Source organism: Rissa tridactyla, chromosome 6, assembly GCF_028500815.1.
Source record: "Rissa tridactyla isolate bRisTri1 chromosome 6, bRisTri1.patW.cur.20221130, whole genome shotgun sequence".
NCBI lineage: Eukaryota > Metazoa > Chordata > Aves > Charadriiformes > Laridae > Rissa > Rissa tridactyla.
This window is the reverse complement of record NC_071471.1, coordinates 44515396-44541185: the sequence shown is the minus strand read 5'-3', so window position 1 is coordinate 44541185 and position 25790 is coordinate 44515396.

The following is a 25790-nucleotide window of genomic DNA, read 5'->3' as shown; positions in this document are numbered from 1 at the left end:
ATTGAGATCCCTGTTGGAAATCCAGGCCTAAATCTAAGGAACCACTTTCTATGCGGGCAGCCTGTCAAAATAAACAGAACTGGTGGAACACCAACCCTGAGAAGGTTAATGCCCAGGATTTTTCTGTTTAATTTAAGCTGAGCTTTCTAGAGAAGCCCAAAGGACTCTGACACACAGTTCCCAGTGAAAGCAAACACCCGACTTCCTTAAGCCTTATTGAAAATCTTAGCATGAGGCCATTTAAAGCCTGGCCTCTGCACGTCCTCAGTTTGTGCAGATGAGCTACACATGTTCTTCCTCACTACCTACTCCTGTCCTCTCTGCCTCTAGGTTGCGTTGTGCACAAGAGACAGAAATTAGCTGTCTCGGTAGAACACCGAGACTAAGTAAAGATGTAGTTTAAATGGCAATTGAATATCTGATTTTCAATTATTCCTTTTGGAGGGGGGTTTAGAGAAAAATAAGCATGCTTTTCTTCATTTCATTTTCATTTGTCGTGAAAACTGTCATACTGACAACTTTTGGGTAAATTTTCCCATAAATTTTCAGGGATGCCTTTTAAAGGAGAGTGGCTGTCAGAAAGGATGTCAGTTAGTGCCTGTTGATGGACTGGGTTTTGTTGTTGACATCTGTTTAAGAGAAAGTCCCATCATCTCGCCTGCCATCAGGCCATAGGTAGCCATTAGATTTCTTTTGATACCTGGTACCCTGACGCGCATTTCAGCTGACAGCAGCAATGTTGGCCTGATCTTTTATTGTTGTGTAGGAGCCTCATTCAAGGCAATGGGAAGGGGCGACGGCCCCAGGATGCTAATAGATAGTAAGTGCCTCTATAATTGAATTGTTTTGTAGTCTCCTTTGGATTAAGTTATTGTTTTTATATTTTGTGATAACACATACTGCTGCTATTCTTATGGCATAGAATAAAACAGAAATTCTTTAAGCCATTATATCTTTATTACTATTAAAGCCTGAGGACAGATGCGTTGTTCACATAGATCTCTAAGGGTAGCAATTAATGTTTAAATAGTGTCCTTTAGGAGGGGTTATATGAAAAAGTATTACAGGGTCAACTAGCTTCAAAATCCAGGATCGGTTATTGAAAGATTAGGGCTTGTTGCTAACGACCGCAAAAAATAGATGTGGCTACTTGTTTTAACGAGGAGAGGAATAACATGTGTGCACAACTGAGTCCTTTACGGCGTGTTGTAGCAATGTATCTTTCTCCACGGGAAGCAAAAATAAATAAAAATCTTTCAAGACTGCTTGACAGCCCTCATCAGTGCCGGATTAGTTTAATGAAGCACAATACCACTAATCCCTTTTCTAAATTTCCATTCATTCTTTTAAAGCCTTTACCTTTAGGTTTGTCAGGTTATGCAAAAGCGTAGAAAATATGGAAAAGGGAACATTAAACTACGCAAATAGCTGCATGAAGCTAATCAGTGATCAGCTTTTAGTAGCTTCAGAGGTGCGAGGTGGCCATAGCTGATTAGTGTCAATACATGCACTGCATGCATTTACATCTTTCCAATTTTTAACTTTAGGAGAGTGCCTGCATTTTTGAAAAGTTTAGAGATGCAAGTGAAGCTTCTTTCATAATTACAGTAGGATTAACGAGATGGAAAACTACTTCATCAGAAATTTCATATTATCTGGATTTCTATAGTAGTATGACATCTCCATAAATCTTGTCTAATTTTGAACCAATTCTCTTATTGTTTGAGAATGTAATGAGGACATTGATATGTTTAAAGCTGTCTGTGTCAAATCAGGTCCAGAGAATTCTGTATCTTGCAGAATTTAACCCTGTCGCACCACGTCTCCTCTCTTAAATTATAGAGAAGTGCACTGAGATGAGGGTACATTTTTCATTCTTATGTGTGTTCTGTTATGTGCATGTGTGTGTCTTGTGGATGTCAGAATCTTTATGACTTGATTTCTCTTTACGAGTGCTTTCTTATTGATGCTGCGGAGAAAAATATAAGCAGAAATCTCTTTTTCCAAATCTACTTGAAAATAGTTTTGGTCAAATACTCTGACGCTGAATATCATCGCAGCTTTATTAATTGAATGCTCCTATATAGATGTACACCAAGTGAAGATCTGATGTTATGCGTTAAATTTGAAGATTAAAGAAACAACAACATAAATTTGGTTTGACGTAACTAAACTGCGTTGTAGGTGTGCTGGTATTTCGAAACCACTCGATTATAAATGTTTTGGTGACACACGCTGCTCAGAAATAAAAATTAAAGACAGTATTTTAATGAGGGTAAATGTGCAGCCTATGATTATTTTGGGTGAGAAGTGAAGAATAAGGTTACTACAGTACAGTAAATATACTATAATATACTCACTACATGGCGAATATATGTAGTAAAACAATACAATTTTAATGGGCTCTGTTGTAAGTGTAATGAAAGTAGTTAAAGTAGCTAATAAGAACTTAGAAGTATTGACCAACACAGTCACATTATACTCTAGAAAAAACACATATAAAAAGAAAGTATTTGGACACTATTTGATCTGTTAAATAACGAATGCAACATTACCTAAAAGCCCTAGTGAGTACTTGGGCCTGATTTGACTGTGTGGTCATAAGAAGTCATATTCCCTGATCTGTAACCAGTATCTTTTGCTGATCCCAAATGATAACTGAATACATTTGCTTCGGTGCCAAGTTAACTAGACAAAAATCAGTATTTCACACAATGACGTGATTTCTCTTAGGCTCTATACAGATGGCAGGGGAGATGCCCAGTGGGTCTGCAGCTCGGGAACCTGTCTGCAACATGCTATGGCTTCCCCCCAGCCCACAAGCTCAGAAAAAACAAGGGACTCGTTTCAAGAAGGAGTTGCCACTGTGGTTCTTGCAGTTCAGACACAGCTTAAATGACTTCATTTGTTCCACTTTGGAAATCTTTGCATTAGCATAATCCTGCTTCCAGCTTTGTTCTTTCCTCTCGGCTCACAAAAGACAAGTAAAAGAAATCTTGTGGGGCACAAGAGCATTGAAGTAAATCTAAGACTAACCTGAGGCTAACGCAGCAGGAGTTTCCTAGCATCATTCATGTACTTATTACAATTTCTTGCTGAAAGCTTCCAACCAAGATCAATTACATCCCAAATTATTTTGCACATCCTCTTCCTTCCGCACAGGGAATACTGAATTTTGTTTTGCTAGACTTGTTCATCACATTTCAGGCACTTAATTTTCTAAGGAAAAAATGTCAAAACAAAATATGTTAACATTGTAAGGGCTTCTTTTTTTTATCCTATTGCCACTCATGTATTTCCAAGGCTAACACAGCATAGGTTGTCAGCAGATCATAATAATGCCTCTATTCTTCAGATATCTAAAATGCGACATGGAAAGCAAGGTTTACACCTAGCTTCACCTCCTCTGTGAGCTGGCTTGTTCACACTGTTATCCCACACACTACTTCTGTGTGAGACTGAGTTCAGTCAGGTGAAGGACAGGCTTGCATTTCTCATGCTTGAGAAGTTTTATTTGTGCTGGGAACTATAGCTGCCTTAGTAAGAAGAGTTTATAATGGTACCTATCTGATTCAGTAGCAACTCTTTTTTGTTGTTTTAGTAACTGCTGCAGGTCCAAAACATTCCAAATCACGTAGCTGGGCAGGCTGGACGGTACAGCAAATGAAAAGATGGTGATCTAGCAAATGTTATGTGGTAGTAATCTATAAGTCATGCGAAGAAGGAGGTCGATGCTACCTACTAATACATTATATATTTGCAGAGCCTGCCTTCTGCTTAATTAAGTCCATATTACTTAATTAGTATTGAGACATGAAGGAGGTATAGATATGTATCTCCTCTGAGATCCAATTTTGCTGAAACAAAAGGAGCCAGAGGAAGTTGGCAGTAATTTAAATTTATTAACAAATTTCCAGTTTGGCACCTATTAAGTAGACAAAAAATTCTATTCACTAGAGGAAATGCATCAGCCAAGGGCTCAAAACATACTTCATAGTGACAGGTATTTAAAATTTGGCAAGCAAGGCAGGCTTTGGACTGAGCAGAAGGTCTAGAAATATAAGGAGAAACAGTTTCAATTTATTTACACCACATAAAAAGCTTGGATTTAGCACTCTTATAAAAAGAGTGTTAAAAGCATAAAATCATACGTGATCACTGTCCTCATAAATATCATTCTTCACCACCAGAACTGCTCAAGATTGATCTTTTATTAGCGGAAACCAGAATTATATTTGTCTTCATTAGTTGAAATCATTCAACTGTCTTTTTCGATATGAAAGTATTACTACACAGAAAGAGGCCAGTAACAGAAAAAAACATGTTAAACCCACATATTTTTATTGCCCCTTTATACTTTCATTCATGTTATGCCTGAAAGACACTATTGCTAGCCCAGGTATAAGTCTTGCAGAGGTGCTGCTAAGAAAACCTTCCAAAAGAGAGACAAACTATTTTAATGTTGCAAGAAACTAAAGGGGGTTTTAAAATAGAAAATTTAGTGATTAGAAGAGGTGCATCTCTTTGGGCTTTCCTCTGACCTTGCCACTGACTTTCCATACACTGATCATTGTTTCCATCACTCTGATTTGCTATGGATAAGCAGAAAACACTTTTTTAGTGTGGTGTTTAGGTTATTTTTAATTAGTTTTCTACTTTCGCTCATTTCAATATGTACAGCATCATTACTAATGCCTTCTTTATTGGCTATTTTCTGATTATCCTTACTAGCATATAGGGAAATGAGATGTTGCAATTCCCTTCAATTTGCTCTTGCAGCAAGTGCACGCGTAGACACCCACCCGTTTACACTAAACTAAATTCCTTAATTTTATACTGAAATCTATTTAAATTGTTCCCAACCTGCAACAAGAATTTAATCAGGGCAGGAAAAAAGAGCAAAAACTGAATATGCACTTAATTAAATTTAGAGTAGCAGATTGGAACTCTTCTTTGGGCAACTATTTGTAGTTAAATTTCCAATAATTTTTACACTGATTGTTTCTGGAGGTAGACAGCAGAGACTGCATAATGACACCCTCGTGATTAGCAAGTGAAAGGACTGCAAACTGTATTTTACTCTTATAGGGTAAATGATTAGAAATTAACCAACATGCTGATCTGGATTTCATTTCCGTGAGTAGTATTTCATCAAGCCGCAGTAACGTTTTAATTAGAACTCATTGAGGGTACTGCTGTATTAGGAATATAAAAATAAAGATGACTTGGATGTTAAACCATTCATCAAATAGTTTAGTTCAGCCTTCCATCTCACCAATAATGTTTTTGTATTAGGAAAATCTATGTGGTTGCTATTCTTTTGGTGAAATTTGGGTGGTGATTTATTTTGACAGGTATAATATCAATTCAAGAAACTGACATATGGATTAAAAAACCCACCACAAACCCAAACTCTAATCCAAGACTAATGTCCTTCATAGATGAGCTACTCTGACTGCAGGTTTTTTCCTATTTAATAATGATAATGACCCAATGAAGCCAATGAGTTTATTAAAATTTCTCCAAATACAGATAAAGCAAATAATTTTCCTGCGATTTTCATGCTTTCATATCATAAGGATCAGTTCTAGATGGGGAAAAAAAGTGGTACCATGACAACAGAAATCTGTGATTTTTTTCCAAAAATTTCTACTATTACTGAAGGCAACATAATGTGTCTGAAATAAACATCACTGTTGGCAGTTTTTGAGGAAAATAAGTATATAAATAATTCACTCTTGAAGGAGTAACTTTTAAAATTCAAAGCTGACCCATTCTTTAGCAATTGGAAATAAAACATATAAGCAACCCCTCATCTATAGGTATGTCTGCTCAAGGTGCTATGTTAAATCCACATCAGAAACACAAATGCATACTGCTGCTATCATTACAAACACAAATAAAGGGACTATGAACTGGGAAACTGGGTTTTGAGCTGTGAAACATAGCACACACCTTCCCCTCTGTCAGGGATGTCTGTCCCACTCGCTGTCCCTTGGAGGGCAGGGATGTAAGATACTGAGTCACTACTTAAAAGCGCTCTTCCAAAATTCTGTGTGAAATAACTGAATGAAGGACTGAGTGAGTGAATGAATTATTTCTGAATGAAATAATGCTTTACTAAGGAAGTAGTGGTTTAGGGTCAGAGGCAGGTCAAGGTTGTAGAGTTATTACCTTTTATTAGACAACTGGAAAACAGAGACAACGTTCTCTTTGCTCTAGTCCTTCTTGAAGTCTAAAATTTTCAGCCGTGAAATCTGCAACTAAGAACTGAGAACCTACTGACCTAGCCTGGCAATTTGTTCCATGTTATATAAAAATCATAAAAATATCCCAGCTCTTTCCCACAACTCAATTATTCAACTCTGACTATAATAGAAAGTGTTAACTGTGTCTTATTTAGATTAAAATAACTGTATAGGAATAGGTCTATAAATATCCAAAGATACTTTCTGTGCAAGGACATCCAGTTTTTAAGCAGACACAGTTCAAACTATTTCAAGTGTCTTTGCTTTGTGAAAACATCTTAGAAGCTAAGCATGAGGCCAAGAAAAGAATGAAGGGAAGCAGGAGTAAAGTTATAATATGCATATTAGAGGCTAAATTCTTATCCAAACACCCGAATGAAATGGTTTGTAACAATGGGGGAAATACTATATGCTAAAGACAATCACTGTTGTTCCCCGGGTAGGTTTTCAAAACTATTTTTATGCTCATTCATCCTCTTAAAGAGAAAATTAGGATGAGGTGGGCATGAAACCAGGGTTAGCTTCACTGTACCCAGTAGTGCTTCCACATGGAGTTGAGGGCAGCACAGAGTTCTTGTAGCCCTGGGCCATCAGCAAGTCTGCAGACCTGGTGGTTTGGTGCCTTGCAGGAGCTTTCAGGTGTCACCCACATGCTCCAGAGGGTGTTCATCAGTTGCCTGTTAAGCGTTCGTTTTCCACAATTTTTTGTTGCGGGGTTTTGTGGTTTTTTTTTCCCCCAACTTATGATCTCATTAATATCTTTACCTCACATTCAGTTCTGATTTTCCATTTCTGACGTGGTCAAGTGCAAACCCTATTGCTTGTCCCCTGCCTTTGCTTTATGATGTACCTTATGATGTCCTTATTCAGTCTTTCCTGGGTGACCCCTGGATCTTGTCATCCCAACTTCCTTTTGCTCACAAAATGAGTAAGAGTTTGCAGTTTACCAAGTCTTTTGGGGTGTATGCTGTTTCCTGTCTCTTTTTCACAATGCAACTTGGAACTTTTTAAACCTGTTTTTAGCATATAACTCTCTGGTTAAAAACAACAACAATAATAACAAATACTCCAGCTAGTGATATCTCAATCAACTCCGTCTCTTAAGAAAATTTCAGTGGAGATGTTGTAGACTGGTTGATCAGAATATTTGAGTGTTATGCCACACGAACAATCAGAGACCGCAGGTCGTGTTTTGAAGAGGGTGGGGTAAAATGAGTGTAAAGCAAAGCTCATTAGCATGAAGGACAGACTTTCCTTCGATTTGAGTTAGGTAGATTACTGATAAATATTTCCTTTGGAAATACGCGTATTACACAGACAGTTTTCATGCTTGCTTCTCTTGTTTTGAGAATAGAAGAGTTCATCTCTTGCTTGTATCATTTATATATTACAAATTATACGTGTCTACTACTTTCTACTTTGAAGAGAAAAAGAGAATACTAGCATTTATGTACTCATTCAAGATATGCATCCTAGAAAATCATGCACTTACTGTGTTGTCAGCCTGTCTGTATTTCTTAATGTGCAAGATTATTTTCTGTTATGCAGTGTCAGTTTGAAAAAAGGACAGATCGCTGGGTTGGAAAAAAACTGGTCCTTGATTTATTTAATTAATGACTGATTAATTGTTTTGGTATAGTGAGTAATTTTAAGTGCTCCTTGTGGTTTGAGGTTACATATCGTTTCAGACAACACAATTCAAAGTAAGGAAGCTAAAAGAATAATGCCAACCATCAATCGCATGTGCAGGTTGATTTAAGTGCAAAGAAACTGGATCATACATTAGCATGTGATCCTTATGAAATCATAAGGAATGGGGCAACGATGACCCAGACACAATAACAGAGGGCCTGTTCTGAAGTCAGGGCAATCAGCTGGAAAAAAACCAATAAAATTTAGTGACCTTCAGATCAAACACATGCTAAATTTAATGTTCTACGCTGAATAAAACATACTGCTTCCCCTAAATCCCTCTTTGTGTCAGCACTGAAAACCCCTCTCTTTAAGGAACCAAATATGAGCACACTACATTTCAAAATGGTGAGATTAAGATATAAATTTTGAAAGAACAGTGCTGAAGTCCATTACTAATAAGGATTGATATTTGAATACGGGAACCCCCTCTAAAGCAGGCCATATGACATAATAAGCTCTTTAATAACCAAACTGACTAAATATTAGTGGAAGCGATTAACGTTTACCAAAAATATTTCTATTTCCTTAGTATTTGTGAAAACATGCTGTTTTAAACTGTAGATTTTATTTACATTTTCTAACTTTGGGAACACTCTGTGATTTAGAGTTAGTGTACACCTAGAGATGAGAAAAATCACTAATTACAGTCAAAAAAGCATGCTAGAGAAGCTCAGCTATTCCAGGAGAAACATACAGAATAGTAGATCAATCTAACACTAACTTGTGTTTCTCTTTCCAATTTTCTTGTCAGTGACTTATCACTTTGTGCTGCAATTTTACGCTTTTCCTCCTGTCAATCACATGCACTGGTGTGAATCCAGACTAAGTCTACAGGCTTCGATGGCATCACTCTGTATTTACAACAGTGTATCTGAGATCAAAATCCGGCACTATTTTAACATGCCTTCCTCCGCGTGAAGCCACTCTTCTCTAACCAGTGAAGTTCCCAGAGTGCATTTTCCCCAGACTGTTACTTACAGTGTGTAAATAATTTGGCAGGTGCATTGTATTAATATAAATGATCTGTCACAGCACCGATTTCCTTGCAGCCCAAGTGATGTGTGCAGGAACAGATGAAATGGTAAGTGTGCCTCTTCAACTCTGCCTGCGACTGCTCTTTTAAGTAGGGTTACGTTTATTTGCAGCTTGTGGGCACTCTGATCCTTTCTTCATGCCTTTTGCATGCATTTTGTTTCGTCTTACAAACTAAGTGACCTTTTCTGCAGGTTAATATGAAGGCCTCGAGGATTTCATTATCATGTCTTTTTCTTTTCCTAAAGAAGCTGCGTAGTCACAACAGGTTATAATGAAGGCTGAAATGAAAGAGAAAATACAAGTTGTGGCAATGAGATATGAAACTTATTTAAACTTAATCTGATGAAACAAATGTACTAACCGCTTTGAATAAAATTGTAACTGCACAATTATTACTGGATTACATGAGCCAATAAAATACAGTGTCGCCCTTATGTTTACCATAGTGGTATCTACCCTGCGGACGCAGAGGCTGGCCCTACCACGTAATATAGGTCTTGAGGCCAAATTCATTGTACACCCCCATCTTAAGGGATAGTTTAGGGGATGGTTTCAATACCATTGGATCACGGTTCAGCACTGTCCCTCTTAGCTAGATGTAAATAGCAGCAAAGTGCTACAAGTCCTTATACTGTTCAGTATCTCTCCATAAGGCTCTGTAAAGGTTTCTTAAGTGCCCCCGCTGGTATAACATTACTTGTATACATCAGAAGCTTTTTATCCTCACAGTTCTGTCAGCTCCTTCATTGCTTCCCCCCGCACCCCCCGAGGGCAGGAGTCTATAACTCTGTATAACTTGCTCAAGGTCATACAGAAACCTGTGGCAGAAAATAGAATTGAAATACTCTGACAATTATGGTTGCATAGATATAAGTAATTCAATTCTAGTGTATGTAAGAGTAAATATTGAAACTGGATAAATTATTCACAGCTAGCATGTTATTCTGAATGTTTAACTCCTCTTCTATGTAGGTAATTTTCAGGTTGTTATAAATATGTTTATTTTTCCAAAATACTTAAGCAATATAGTCTCATACATAATATTTGCTGAGATTATTTGCTGTATTCACCATTCAGCAGTTATCTGCAACCTGAATTTTTCTGATGGTATCGCTGATTTGGTGTTTTTGAACCTTCTCAGTATTTTCAAGACTGTTAATGGAATCATTTTTATTTATGCACAAACATGACCACGCATACTTATGGGAATTGAGAACTTTTTATAACTTCATTGACATTATTGAAAGAGAAGAACACTTGAATATAGTATCATGGAAAAGAAAGATACCCAATGTCATCATAGCCAGATCATGAATCTTACTCAGTCATAACTGTTTTTTCTCTAAAATTCGCTGTCTGGTAACCAGAATGCATATATATTTTGCAATATTTTGCTACTGCCTGTGACAAAAATAGTTAATTAGGCATGCTGAAAGGAGAACTTTAGCTACTTTAATATGCATTGCTTCTGTCACAGAACGCTCAAACAGCGGTGGTGAATCAATTTGAAAACTCCAAGTAGTCTGGTTAATATAAATTAAATTAAAAGCCCAAGGCTGCTTGATATGCACTTTTTCAGATGTTGACTGAAATCCTGCTTAAAAAGTCCCTGCCAGACTCAGCCACAATATAAAAAATTATCATATTTCAAGAAATTCCCATTTAACTGTCATGGACTTTTCTGTATTTGCTTTCACATTGTTCCTGATTACCAAGATATCTGTGTACAAACAGAAGCTCTCTCTTCTATGTCCCCGATTCATTCACTGACAAAGCATTCCTGTGCTATAAAATCATATTCATTTTTGTAAAAATGGTAGAAACATAGTGAAAGAAAATTCCCCACTGTTGCTTCTGCTGCCTGGAATCCATCCTCTCGTCCTGCTCTACAGACAACAGGAACTGTGGCCCTGGCCTTTAGCTTCCCAGTGAAGAGGAAATATAATGCCAAGTTCTCTGCTAGCTTTGAATCCTGCTTCTGTGGGATCACCCCCAAACAGAGGGAGGAGTTTCACAATCAGAGGGAGAGCATAATCACACTTTCAAGCTTTTCCTTAGAACAGAGGTATTGGAGATTTTGGAGATTCTTATACCTCTTTTTTTAATTTTTTTTTTTACTTTTTTATTATTATTTAAAATCTCCAAATTTTGCCTGATTCTGGTGCATTTTCACATATAAGTTTAAACCCACTTCTGAAAGTCATCATTCAACTGCATCTCGTTTCATGTGCCCTCTCACTGTATATGTGTCATTTTCAGAGCGTCCCTAAATCTATTACGGAAAAATAGATTGAGAGGACCTTAAGAGGTCCCTTTTACTTAGAATGGGATTAGAAGAACATGTAGCATCCTTAACAGAAATGTATTAAGCCTTTTTGTGTGTATGGAGACTTCAAATCTTACAAGAGGCAATCTATTCTGAACAGATCTCTGTTCTTACTAAAGGGGATTTTGAATGCCTAACCTGAACTTTTCTTCTTGTAATTGTCCCATCCAATGGGTGTGGAAAACATTGTGTTCCCTTTCAAACAGCCTTTTGCATACTTTGTGCTTCTTACCCTTTTCTCTTTATCTTCTCAATCCCCATTCATTTAGCCTTTTCCTACAGGTTTCCTAGACCTCTCACCATTTCTTTTCCCCTACCTTGGGGTCTCTCTCCTCTCCCTTTGGATTCTTCCTGAAGTGCACTTCAGGACACTTGCACAGGACACTTGCACAGGGCACTGCTGTCCTGCTGTGGCAAGTCTCGTACTGGGTAGAGAGTGACAGTATCACACCAGGCTGTATCCTGATAGCTACAGCCCAGGATGAGGGGTGTTTTTGTGCAACAGCATTGCATCGTTGATTCATATTAATCTTGTGATTCAGTATAACCACCGACGGTTTTCTGCAGAACTGCTACCAGACCATTGTTCCTCCTCCAGGCTCTGTGGAATTTATTATGCCTGACTAAGTGTTGCACACTCCACTTGTGCCTGGGAAATCGCATCCCATCTTTTCAATCCATTTCTCCAGCTTGTCAAGATGAATCTTTCATGTACTGAAAGTCCCCTTAGGTCACACTTAGCAAACACACCCTCCTTTCACTGCACGGGACTGGACCCACAGCAGAGCTCTTACAAGTCCAATTCAATGCATCCTTCCCTTTTAGCTGTGAAACATGGATGTTGTTATGCATCCTGCTAATACAGTCTAGTCTAAGTTTACCTATCAGCTTTATCAGAATGTCCTCTGGGACACTGGGTAAAACTTACAACACCTGAATCTTCTACTTCTCCCCTATTCTCCAAGCCTCTAGGCCAGTAAAGAGTATTAAAGGAAATTAGGCTGGTCTGACACAACTTATTCCTGACAGCTCCATTTTTGCTACTACTCATCTCCTTGTTATCTCCAGATGCGAAAGTATGTGAATGATAAATAATGCAGTGCTGTCAGTTACTTGGAATATTTGAGTGTACCGTTACTTAAGAAAACCGGTTACAGCTTGAACTGGTCAAGCATTTTTATGTTTTTAAGATCATAAATATTTATGGAATATTTTTTATTGTAAAAATGTTTCATTTTACAAAGAAAACTTGTAGAAAACCCCGATTTAGTTTATTTAAATCACTTAATTAAATTATTTACATTTCTTGTCTCCTACCCTCCATTTCTCCCCTTCCTTTCCCTGTCGGATGAAGCAGTACGAAAAAAATAAGCAAAATAATGAATATTATCAAAAATGAAAACTAAATCAAGTTTGTCGTGTAATTTTTGGGAACTGCGAGTATACTGGGGGGGAGGCAGTGTTCCTTTTTGCAGTATATAATATTGGAATGAGCTATATTCTGGCTAGCCTCTGCTCATGCACTAAAAACTTGTTTTACTCATTAATGAGGATAATTACAGTATCTGCTAAAGTTCTGTCACCTGTATATTTAAGGATACAACTATACTGTAGAAATAGTCCTTCCTTGGAATTTAAACCACGCATAGTAATTCATAGTGATATGTGTGTATCCAGATCACATTCAAAACAAAAGTAAGACAAATTACTCTGCAATCCCCTTTGTCTCCGCTTTTCATTATAAAAATGGTATTATGTTTGCATGAGCAAACACTGAAACATTAGACTATGTCAGTGCACTCTTAATTTGGCCCTTGTGAATATGTTTTTAATACTGTCTTTAATCATATAATAGTATTATTTTCTTTCATGAAAATCTTGTCTCGTTCTGTGCAGAATGAATAGTAGTATAGTTTCACAACCTGCTATTACTTGGATTGTTCCCCATGCAGTTCTTGAGTTGTCTTAATCCTCTTTTAAAAAACTCACCCATGACTCAAATGCTTTCTTGTAAACAGTTGTTTTATCCATGATCCAAACAAAGGATTTTTATGTCTCCTGCCCACTCCATCTCTTTTCTAGGTACTGTAGTATCACTAGTGCGGCTGAACACATACAGGAAATATTCTGATCTAGCCTCAAAGTGTCTTACTGCAATACAAATGTTAGTATAAAACATGTTTTTCCGCTCTTTATTTTTCCTCCACAAAGTAAATGATAATGCAGTAAGTGCAGCAGCGTGTGATCTCTGCTCAGCACACTAGGATCTCCTGTATTTCTTCCCCTGCCGGTGGTTTCCAAGCTGACTCTGATTTCCTAACAGGGCACAACAATGACCCACTGCACAGCAGAGCTCATCCAAGAGATGCATACAGACTACAGCATTTCCAGGAAGCCCCTATTTCCCAGGACTCTAGTCAATTAGGTAACACCAAAATAAAACCAAAGTTCACAAACACCTTTTCCCTGTGAAGGCGTAATATTAAAGCAGAAGGCATTAAGTGGGTGGGACAGAAATACCTCTGTGCCTTGTTACTAGCACAGGAACAGCCGTGCCTCGTAATGGAGAGAGTAAAAAGCTCCAGGTCAACAGAGGAGCTTTTGTCCTTGTTGGCTTGATTTTGTGGTAAGAGAATTTATCTTTCAAAGTATTTAGTCTCTGAATTGGCTGAGGTAACGTTTGTGATGGGTGCACTTGTTTTTCTGGAAAGTAAGTCTTTGGGGAGGTGTTTATTGAATGTAGGCAGGAATTGCAGTGTCCTCTTGTTTTGTGTGGGTAGCCACCGATAAGATTATGTATTGAATAATCATGTTTGTGAGATATAGGTAGAAAGCCCTCTTAAAATGGTTGCTAGTTATTTTGTGCTTATTAATACTATGAAACCAAAAATATTATTAATACAGTAGGATACTAAGGCACGACTCTAGAAATTCATCTGTCTCACTTTGTTTTCAAAGTAGGTTCAGGTTGTGTTCATGCTTTATAATCTGTAGCCGAGTTTCTAGTGATGAGGAAAAAAATTCCTGCACGTTCTTGCACTTTGTTTGGTGGTATTAGCTTCTAAATTTTGCTTCTTTTGTAGTCTTCTTATACTTTGTTGCTTGCTGCTCAAATAAAGACTGCAAGCACTTATGTAAGGCATTCCTGTATTCTCAGTGCGCAGCAACTTGAATTAAAGCAATATGGACACTAAGCAGATACAGCGCAGCGTCCCTGTGGTCTTGCTCATGTTGCGTGGGCCACCAAGCGCTTGTTGTAATAATTAGATGAGACAGGAGAAGAATCGTATGCTCCTTTTTGTCGGGGTGGAAGAAAGGACAGATCTCTGAAAACTAGCAAGGCCCCTTACTGTGCTCCACCTGGCTGGTGGCTGCAGTATCTTTGCATGATGTTGGTAGCAGGGCTGTTACAGTTGATGTCTAATATAATGCCTAGATGAGCTGGCTTCTCTCATCTGTTTGTTACCATGTTGTTTGAGGAATCAAGCTCTGGCCATTCTAGTAACACGTCGGACTTTCAAAATTTTCCCTGTGTATACATATATGATAGGTTTGATTCTGAAATAATGGTATGACTGCAGGAACTAGATAGTCAAGAATGTTTGTCTTTATCCAGATCTAACTGCACAATGTCTAAAGAACATTATCTTTGTGTGTTATTACTGTGCATATAACCTACCTTTTTCTATAGTATTGAAAATGCTTTGTTTTCCAACTGTAGCCTCTTAATGTTATGTTGATGCAGTCAAACTACCATATTTTTCTGATAGGAATCATTGGTATTTTAAAACTTTTTGAAACACACGTGTATTCCCAAGTCTGTAAGGTATTTGCAGATAGATGCAGAAGAAAAGAAAACTGTTTTTCAGAAGTTATTCTTCATAAGTTGCCTTCTTAATTGTTGAATGACATTTTCTTTCATATAGTGAAGTCGAATGGAAGTGCTTATTATTACTGTTTTCATTTCGTTCCTTTTTGTTATGGTTGTCCTTGGTATATGAAAGTGGTATATGTAAGACCCAACTAGAGCTTCTTCTTCAAACCACTCTTGCCACTCGCAAATTATTTGTGAAGCCTTTTTTAAAAAGCTCTTGTTTCCCGGTGATTTAGGTGACAAATATTTCTGCTGAGTTTTGTTTAGTGATTTTTCAGAAAACCTGAAGTAGACAAACCTTGCCTTTTGTCACAAGGTGAAAAAAGGCATTTTTCATTGACTCAGTTTCCAGGGTAAATTTTAATTTCCCCAGAGAAAGCAATTATATTGATTAGCTGTGAAATCTGCAAAATGGAGATAGATCTGTGACATCTGCTGAAAGAGTTCAGAACATTGCACTGCAGACCTTCTTTATGGAATCTAGCGTATCTTCTTTTTTCCTGTGGAGTTGCAACAATTTCTCTTTTGGCCTAAAAAGAGATTAAGACTGGTTTTCTGATGAACACCCTGAACAGGAGGCCTTGCTCTCACTGCCAAGGAGCTTGGCTGACTTGCTGAGGATCAATCAGTTGTATTAATTTTTATAATACCTCACTCAGACAGTCAGAATGTCTCAAATGAACACGAGTGAAAGAGAAGGAATCTGTCTAGCTTCCCCTCCCCTCGCTTCTCATTTGTGAAGTGGGGATGATACTTCGCTACCTTACACGGTTTTGAGGTAAATGTATATGCATATATTTCTGCCCGCATCTGCTTGGCCATGTGCAGATGTTCCTGGCTGCATATGCCTACTTGCACTTTTGTTCTCTGAAGCATATTCTCGTGACATACCTAAAGCTGAACTTTAACAATCCCATCTATAAGATGAGCCGTTCTGGACATTTGTACACCTAGATTTTTTTCCCCTGTGTTACAGCTTCAGAAATACAGATAAAGCTAAACAGAGCGCAGCCATTTAGGAAACTTCCACTGCAAAGAGCAAATGACACTTTTACCAGTCTCTTTGCATTGAGGGCCTGGTTTGCATCAACTAGCAATGTCAATTTAGTGCAAATCCAGCAGACAAACAAGCCTGTGGTTACTACAGAGATGTTCTTTTTGAGTCAGATTGTATCTTATGCAAACCTAATTAGTTCTCAGTATGGAGTAGGTATTTGTTCTGTTAAGTTTATTGTCATTTTAGGGGGAAGGCCCAATAACGGCTTGGTTTAACTGTGTATGGATGGCATCCCTTTAATGGAGTGTAACTTGACTGGCGTCCTGCCTCATCAGGGTGGCGGAAATAAACTGTAAAATTTTATTGACTGATGAAACAACGGGTCAGAAGCTCAGAGTGTACAAATCAGCACAGCTGGCTTGGGAGTCAGCAAAGCATCATCGTTTTATGCCAGCTCTATTGTTTCAGTTGTCTGAGAACTCTTTTAACATGGTAGCTGAAAAATGTAAACAGACCTCATCTTTGTTCTTGGTCTTATGAAGATTGCTAATTTATCTGGTTTTGCCTGCTGACATTTTTAGGATCTGTTATCCAAACTGTGTCTACTTTCAAGTTGGAACATAAATGGGTTGTTCAAGTTTTGCTATTCGGTGGTTTCCATGGACAGTTGCATGTGAATTATTTCATGTACATTTCCTTAAGTTTTTAGGATTTGAGTTGGTTTGTGGGGGTTTTTTGGCAGAAAGAGTAACTTTTCACCCACTCTGCACTTTCTACGTACCTCTTAACAATACGGTTATTCACTAAGATATGTTCTCAGTATTTGCTTTGATCATATTACTTGGTTTTCTTAACTTTTATTCAACACATTCGCAGTGATGGTCCTTAAATGCCCACAATATTTTCTGAAATTGTGGATCTGAAATGGTTGTAAAAGTTAGTGCATTGCATCTATGCAGAGATGGAGCAGCACACAAATTCAGAGCTGTATTTTGCATAACATCTGGGGTGATGGTGAATGAAAAGCAAAAATGTGAGTCAAATTGGAAAAGAAAAAAACGTTTTATATTTGCAAAGACCTCAAAGTCAAATGTATCTGACAAGACACCTACACTTCATCAAAACAGTTTATGTTTTTTTTCAAGAAGAATTTTCATTTAAATAAAAATGTTTTAATTTAGTTGTTTCACTTTAAAGAACTTTCCTTTTCTATTGGAATAATGGTAAAGTCCTTTCAGTCAATGTCTTACGGAATCATGCTACTAATTGCTTATGAAGGTTCTTAGCCATTAACAAAAGAAAAAATTGATATTCAAATTTTAATTTCTTGTTCTAAAAACACTAGATCAATTCGATACCTCTGGCTATTTCACAGGTTCACTAGAATAGCTTCTTGGTAGAATTTGCCTTATTATACTTATGGTTTGTGGAATGTGATGACAATAAGCCACTGTTACAAGCGACCACATTAGGCATCAGGACTTATTTCTGTTAGTGCACATAGAAACCAAAGGAATGGCAATAGCCCTGAAATGCCTTTTACTTACTCATCGGCTACTAATTGTATTTTATATAAGAAATTCTCCTACAAATCCAGACTGATGCAAAGATCTCTGAGCTTTTAAAATCTTTCAGTGAGCTTCAGGAGTAAACTTTGATCTTCTAGATCTACTGCTTAATACTTTGACCATTTTAAAATTCAGTTAACATGTCCATTTTTTTTTCTTTTAAATCTGATTCATTTCAACATAAGAATTCAAAGTCTAGCACTAGAAATGCAAATACTTAGTTATGAAAACTTCCTTGGAAGAATTATTAATTAGATGCATTTCTCAGAAGTAGTTTAATGACATATTCAAAGAACCCTATAGTTTAGAAAAACAAGTATTAACAATTTCAGAACAATGCTTAACAGGTGATCCTTTCAGTTCTTAAAAAGTGTTTTCCACGTGTGAAATGACTTAGCTTCGGTAGTGGCCTATGAACTCCTGCAAGTGCAGTCTTTGTCAGGAATGCTCGACTTATTCCAAAGCCATCTTTCACCTTAAAAACAATGTAGTAGGATATAGAAGCACCTCTGTGATCTCAGAATGCACAAAAGCAAACAAATAACCCACATGTGCCAGTGAAAAATTGGCACGTCAGGACAAGGGAGAGAAGTTCAACTTTGTATGGGTGACAGGTATGTGTTTCACACTCATTCCAATGCAGTCCCAACCATATTGAAGTCAGCATATATGCCCTAATACATGCTCCCCATTCCTTGTTAAACTAGTTTTTAAAAGAAAGAATGTAATGACATAAACAACTTTCTTCCAGAAAATATGAACTGATTCCAACCCCCATTTAGAAGCTTGAAAAAGCTCTGTAGTTGTGAAATATCACGTGAACATGCAAATACCATCTTGTGTTCTGGAGGGAGCTCTTTAACTCTTTTTGTCAGCAACTGACATCAACTTAATATATTAGGCTTTACAGAAGTCTTATTTATTGTGACAAATCAAAGTGCTGCCAGGGTGCATATCTGCCATGGAACTAATTTTTCATGTCATCTGCTGTGTGAACAGGAAATGAAAAAAGCTTTCTTTAGTTATAGATATGATTTGTGTGTGGAAGAAAATGTATGGGCTAAGCTCTACGAGAGAAATTCACTTGCAAAGATGTACAGAGTTGTGCATATGGAGATGTAGCCACTTGCATATGCACAGGGTGAACTCAGAGCTTTGCGTTTTCCACAGTTGACATCAGAGCACTGGAGGCTGTCAACGGAACTGTTTCAAAATTGAATTCAGGTTTTATTATACAGAAGTACATACATATATCCTTTCGGGAAAAACACAAATAGATTAATCTTTAGTTTACATATAAAAATAACATCATTATGGTCCCCTTTCCTATTAGGGAGAGTGATCTGTAGGGTTTTTTTGTTTTTTTTTCATTACAGACAAGGTCAAGACTGCATCTGTTGTGGTCTCTTTCGCGATGATGAGCTTGACATAGTTATGTACTTGATACCCTCACAGAGTTCAGTGAGATCAGAACATCAGAGTCTTCCTTCAGTCTCTCTAGAGCTCCAGAATGCATCTCCTGGAGAGTAAGACCTGGAAATTCACCCTGGTTTGTCCCTTAAATTGATGCTGAATTTTATAGAGTGTTACACTTCTGTTATGAGCCCTTCGGTTGAATGTGATTCATTGAGATGTTCTCTTGAGGCTTCCATTTTGCCTACCTTTGCAAGGACCCCTGTGGTAACCAGCAGACAGAATGCCACCACTCTGAAAGTGGACGTGGCACACATCTGATCAATGAGTGATACAGAGCCAGCCCTCTGACATATTGAAATAGAGGAAACAATTGTACAAGGATTTAATTTACATATCAAAAAGGTGTGAAACGTAAAATGACTTCTTATAGCAGTGGAAGTGAACTTGAGGTTACTGGAAAGTAAGGTGCACTCTACTAAAAGTCTTACTCTCTCCACTTTAATATTCTACCTTTTCTTAAATAGTATAACTTCTAGGGGAGAATAACTGCAGAGAATGAAGTGTAGAAGACTGACCTCAAATTCTTCCTATCAGTCTTACCACCACAGTAACTTGGAGAAAATCAATATCCTCTTCAAACTGTCATTTCTTGCAATTTGGACATATAATTGAGGAAAGTTCACCCCCCTCAAGATATTTATTCCTAAATTTTAGGAAAGATTACATTCAAACCCTAAAGCTTAGGATGCTTTGATAGCAAGCCTAAAAGTCATAAGAAGGTTTTGTGAAAATAATGAGTGTAATTAGTTAAGACCATGCAATGTAAGCCCTTAGTTTGGTAAAATATCCTCTCCTGCGCATATTATTACAGACTAAAATTGTACTGTTTAGTACGACGGTTTAGGGACCAATCAAATTAAAAAATTTCTGAACTTTTACCTGAGAAGACAAAAACCCTCCACATTACTACTGGAATGTATTGAATCTTTACAGGCAAGACAGTAAAGAAAGCTTAAGGGAGGACAAGAATTAATTTTGTCTCTTAATCCAATACATACATATCCTGTAATTTATTAGTCCAAAATTACTTGGTAGTTGAGTCAGAACAGGAAAAAGGACTTACTAGTTTTATTAATTAGTTATACATATGAAAGAGTAAAATTCAATATTGGAGGATGCCAAACAACTAAATGAGTTAAAAATTATTTAATTCATGAAAGACAAGTCTGTCAAGGACTGTGAATTTGGAGATAATAATCATAGATTGCAGACTTCTGGACCACTTGTGTTGCTATGGTTTTTCCTTGTATGAAGTCCGCTAAAACCAAAATATAGCTCTTGTCCTTGATCTTTTTCCTATAGTGCCTGTGGTCTAACTCTTAACAGGTATGAGTCATATTGTGTTGGAAAGTTGAGGGCTATTTCTTATTATCATGGTCTCGTCTAACAACTCACCATGGAAAAGCTTGTAATTCCTTCTATTTTACGTGAAATTTTAAACTTTTATTAAAAGAGTGAAGAAATACCTGCATGTGCCCTAATCATGACAAAATAACATACATGGATTCAAAATGGCACGTCAATTATTGCATTAGAATTGGAAGCTTCATTTTATTTCATGACTAACTTCTGAGGGTGGGTTTTTTTAGTATTTAAAGTATAATGAGTGTGCTTATGTAATGTATGTGCACCATAGTCTTCTGGCTTCTATAAAATATGTGTCATCATCTTGGCATGTTCAGGCTTGATTTATTAGGAGGACTTTCTTTTTTTTTTTTTTTTTTTTTTTTAGAGGAGCAGACCTAGGTGAATGTGAGGGGCAATAGCTCAGTGGGTCAGTGATGGGAGACAATATTTACTATTAAATTTAAGCACGTAGTGGCCAAGCATTATGATGCTTCAGGGAGGAATTTCAGCACTCTAGCTGGTTTGTAAATCTGGTAAAGTCACAGAAGACTCAGAAATGAATAAAGATTGAGACTACACTGGACAGTTTCTTCCCTTCTCTCTCTTCCTTCTACTCTCTTGGTCCCTCTTCTGGTAACAAATGCAATTACCCTAGAGATGATGCATTTTTTTGGGCATTTTAAGAATCACTTTTTCTAAGCAAAGTACTTGTCTGTATAAAGATCCCCCAATAGTTAATGATGGTGATCAGCTATGTCGATTCATAAGGGGAGATTCTAAGTAGAAAGTCATTCTTTCAGGGAGAGTTTCATCTCTCCTCTAGAATTATATTTTTATGTTTTGTTCCAAGTTTGCAAATCACAGGAAATAATTTTCCTGCAATGAGTTACTTACAGACCGTGTGCCATGAAGAATTCAGATGAAGTGTTAGCATGAGAACCATTCTTATTTTTTATTCGAGTGTTCCAATAATAACTTTCTAAAGGAAATAAAAATAAACCCTGGTGACGTATTACCGAACATGGCAGGAGCTGTACCTCTTCAAGATAACCCGAAATATAATGCCAACTCCAGGCAGCCTCACGGTTTTGATAGTATTCTGTAATACTGATCACCTTTATGCATTGTTCGGCTACTACTTTTTCTTTCCTGCTTTACCACTCTAAGTCTGGTTAACACTGTCAGCACAATTTCTTTCAAAAAAGGAAAAAAAAACCAACCCAAAAGAAAACAAAAAAAAACAACAACAAAATAGGGATATTTCAGCACAGGGATATTTCCATAGAAAAGTGGAGACGCAAGCAGCTTGAGAAGCAAAGAGCAGGGAGGGGGAAGATTAATGTGTGGCTTTTGCTTTATTTGTCCTCTCTTTCTGGTCGCTGAACAGTCCTCTTAAGTTACGAGAAGTGATTACCAAGTGCTTCTTCATTTCACATACTACTTATATATGCCTGCAGTTGCCCTGTGTTCACAGTATTTCATAGATGCTTCCCAGCGTTTGCAGAGTAACCTACAGCAACAGGTCTCTGTGTGAGACTGTGGGGCTGGAGCCCTACAAGAGAGCTGTCCACGAACATGTGATGAATCTGTTTCTCCATAAAAATTGAGTCACAATGTATTTTAGTTCAGAATTATTCTAAATAATAAAAAAGGAAATATAAATAACATAATCTTAAGAAAGAATCCAAAATAATAAGCAACAAAATTAATAAATGTAATATTTCCACATGGGGAAAACTTTTGTGTAAGTTTGCAGGAAACGTGAGTAAAATGCATATATTCTAGCTCACACGCTATCATAGCCATTAAATAAAATCTATTCTCTGAGAATCTTCATGTTATATATCAATGTCTATCAACTTTTCATACTTTTTCTTCTCTTTGCAATAGTATTTTGTGGCAGTTACATAAATACTTTGATATCTGTGACTGAAAGCTTAAGTGTTGGGTAAACACGATCTATCGCCATTTTACAGCCTGTGAAAGGCTGCAATCGAGAAAATTTAATGTCCTGCAGTCTGGGAAAGAGCCTTGCAGTGCTCTGTGGACCACATTGCTCTCAAATTGTTGGGGTTAAGGTAAGAATTAGAGGCTAGGATTAAGTGTCAAAAATATCTTTGAATGTTGATAAATTCTCTTCATTAATTAGCCTATAACCACAGTAAGCTACTTAAAATGTCAGAACAGAGGTATCATTTTGCTTGAACCGTAAGAAGTGCGTATTCAAAATTAACGGTTCACTGAGATTTACAGTTGTTCTACAAGCCTGCTAGTCACCGGCCTGTAAGACACATAAAAGAAAAAAAGATGATAAAACAGTAAGAAGTCTGCCACCAATTTCATGGTATGTACCCCACGGGTGTGCTTTGTATGCTAACTAGAACCAAGTGGATGTGAACACTTCATGGAATGCCTTCTAACTAAGAAGCAAGGAGACCAGAGATTCCTGTTTGCCTCAAAGTTGCTAATTTTGCATACTCTAATATAATACTGAAATTTTGCTTATATGAATTTTCCAAATTTAAAATGAATGATCCCAGTGCAATAACAGAAGTGTTGCAGGATTGAAGTCACATACATTATGCATAAAAGCATCACTTACATTCACTTTTTGATTACTATCAAGCAAACTTGCTGTGATTTTCTTTAAAAAAGCAAGAAACCAGCTATTAATTAATACAGCTTCTCAAGTTAGACATCTAAAATATAACGATTGCTCTTGGGGGGGAAAAATACCAAAATTACAACAATACAATAAAAAAATAAAGTATTCCTGAATAGTACAAATAAGGGCATTTGCTATGATGAGTATAATGAACTTCTTGCTGTATTTCTGTAGCTTGCCTCATAAACTCGTCTATAAAGGCTTTAAAACATGAATTTTCTTAGAAGCTTAAAAATACGTTCTGTTCCTTCACAGAAGCGCTGTTCCAGTCTCCCAGATGCATAATCACTAAATTATCCATAGTGTTTCTGGAGAGTTAGCAGCGTATCACGACAGTTGCACGTAGTTCACAGTTTTGGTGTGTTTTGCATTTTCCCTGTATTGGACATGACCTAATCTTCACATGTCATGTGGCTCTTGGCTATGTTGGGCTGTTGATCACAGCCTTTTTGTCATACAAATGTCACTGCTTTTTCAAGGGGAAATGTTCCACGTACATGGGTCTTTATAGGATCACCTTTGAACTAAAGTAGACAGAGATGGTCCAGAACTACTGCAATAGTAGGTTTTGTCAGAAAAAGTTTCTCTACCATACTGGATACCTCAACCAGACTAACAAGCTTCTGTGACAGTTTAGAAGAAGCGTTAACTATAAGGGTAATAATGAGGGTCTGAAGATGGGGGGTGTGTGTGTGGAAATCAAGTAGAAGCTGTTTTATTACAGAATCTCTACTACTTAGTGCACGTTACCAAAACAGTAATATCATACTCCTAATATAAGAAGATAAAAAAACTTGCACTAAGTTGGTGAATACTGATGCAGTGACACTTTCCTTCCTCTTTGAACTGCATTTTTGTCTTGTGTTTTTTGTCTTGTTTTGGTGTTGCAGCGATACTTCTCATAGATCCACAAGCTGCACCAGTGGCCGACTTCTGAAGCAACACACTTGACAGACCCTGGGTTCAAACAGACCCAATCTCTTTAAATCTGGATTAAAGTTAATGACTGGTTGTGTCTGCCAGTGTTGATAAGGCATTCTGTTCCCAGAACTTGTGCAGAAAGTACTGTATCATTTCCCTATTCTCATGCAATCAAAGAAAAAATGGAATAAAGGCTGCTGCATACACAAAGTCCTGCTCACTGAAGATGCCTGCTCTGGGGCCAGGGTAGCTCCCACCTTTACAGATTTATTAATGTGTCAGGCACCGGTAATTAAAGGGCTGCTGATGGGAATAATATTTTAATAGAAGTAGACAAATACTAAGGAACAAAAAAAACTTCCTTCAGTTGTGAAAGATCATTTGAGTTTATTTCAAACCCGAGAAAGGCATTATTTGTACAAAATCTTGTTTGCTTTTTACCAGCCTGCCAGTTGTTCTGATAAATATTACCTGCAAATCTATTCTATTCCGTCCTTCGATCACCAGTAGCTACAACCCTACAGCTATGGCCTGCACCAGTACAACAGCATATCAGAGAGAAGACATGTCTATTTTTGAATTAGACTCAAGGCCTGGGGTGCTTTGGCTGTTCCAACGTTTTATGAGTCCATGATAAATTTTAAACCGCAATGAAAGAGGTAGCAGTCAAAATTTTAACTCCACTAATATTTCTCTCCTCCATGTCTCTGAATGCAATTTGCAACAGAATACACTGAAATTACATTCTTGTTAACTGATTTTTTTTATTATTTTTTTTTTTCGCTTGAAGGCAGTGGTGATTTTTTTTTACTGTTTAAAGTTCTAAATTGCTTTTAGTATTCTAAGCGTGGCATGCTGACGTTTTAAAGTGTTAAACAAGTAAATATTATGGCTGTAGGTTGTTGAGTGATTGTTTGTTTTGGAAATACTGCAAATTCAACTCTCTTTAAGGAAAGAGGAAAAAAGAGGGATAAAACAACATAATACCGTTGACAATAATGTTCACTGCTGTAGCCTGGTTGAGGGAAGAGAGTAAATATTTTCTTTTGCATGTCAATTTCACTGTGTATTGGGATAATATTTTCATGACATGTCAAAATAAATCAAATCTCTGTCTAGAGATGAGTGAAGAACCCTGCATTTAGTTATTTAGGTACCCTTTTGTGGATAATTGCATGACATTTGAAGGTTAGATTTCATGTTTAGAGGTGGTGCTACAAATAATGATCGGAAATGAACAGTGTGGGTGACATGTAGATGCATAACACCTCTAGAAATGCAGCTTGGCAGCTAGCAGGTAGAAAATGAGCATTGATGCTGACAGCTGGAGGACAGTAAATACCAATAAGGTGGCACATAACAGATCTGGCATCATACTGCAGATAATTGAAAAAAATTTGGGCACCTATGTAGATTATTGTTTCAACCCAAGATGGAGGTACAGTAAAAAGTACTAGAAGCGGTGGGTAGAGTGCCATGCAAATGGAAACTTAATGATGATGACCTTTGATATTCTGCATTATAATTCACTCAAAAATTAAATGAGAAAAGAGAAAACATGGATATTTTCAGACATTGTGCTACTGCTGAAAATAAGGCAGTTTTCACTAGCATTTCTACTCCTGAGTTAAAATTAAC